At 55.8% G+C, this 428-nt stretch overlaps 1 non-coding gene across 1 annotated transcript; it reads right to left on the bottom strand.

Moving 5' to 3' along the window:
- Positions 1-52, bottom strand: LOC115949468 (the record flags this gene model as incomplete). The annotated part of the gene is made up of 1 exon (XR_004082910.1): positions 1-52. It is a non-coding gene; the product is annotated as a U5 spliceosomal RNA (small nuclear RNA).
- Between the last annotated feature and the right edge of the window lie 376 nt (positions 53-428).

Genomic DNA, 428 nt, shown 5'->3' on the forward strand with positions numbered 1-428 from the left:
ATCTTTAGTAAAAGGCGAAAGATTTATTCGATCTGAAGAGAAACCAGAGCATGCCCTCACAGCGCTCCCCACACCCTGCCCTGCATGGATGTTCCTCTGCAGGACACGGTCACCTTCTCCACCCACACTGTGACCCTGTGCTGTCCCCAGACGGGTCCCCTGGCAGTGTCACAGCCCAGTCCCGTGTCCCCACCCAAGTGGTCCCACGGCAAAAATGGGAATTTTGAGCAGAGCCGCGCTGTTGGCCCGCGGTGCACCCTGGGTATGCAAATTAGATGAATACTAATGAGGCACAGGAAATGAGCTCTAGGGGAACATGAGACAAACGCCTTTTGTCGGCTGGACAGAGGCTGGGCTGGCTCAGCTCAGCTCCTGTTCCAACCAACACAGAATCCCAGGAGGGTCTGGGTGGGAAGGGACCTTAAATC

This window comes from Geospiza fortis, unplaced genomic scaffold (assembly GCF_000277835.1).
Source record: "Geospiza fortis unplaced genomic scaffold, GeoFor_1.0 C13044268, whole genome shotgun sequence".
In the NCBI taxonomy this organism is placed as follows: domain Eukaryota; kingdom Metazoa; phylum Chordata; class Aves; order Passeriformes; family Thraupidae; genus Geospiza; species Geospiza fortis.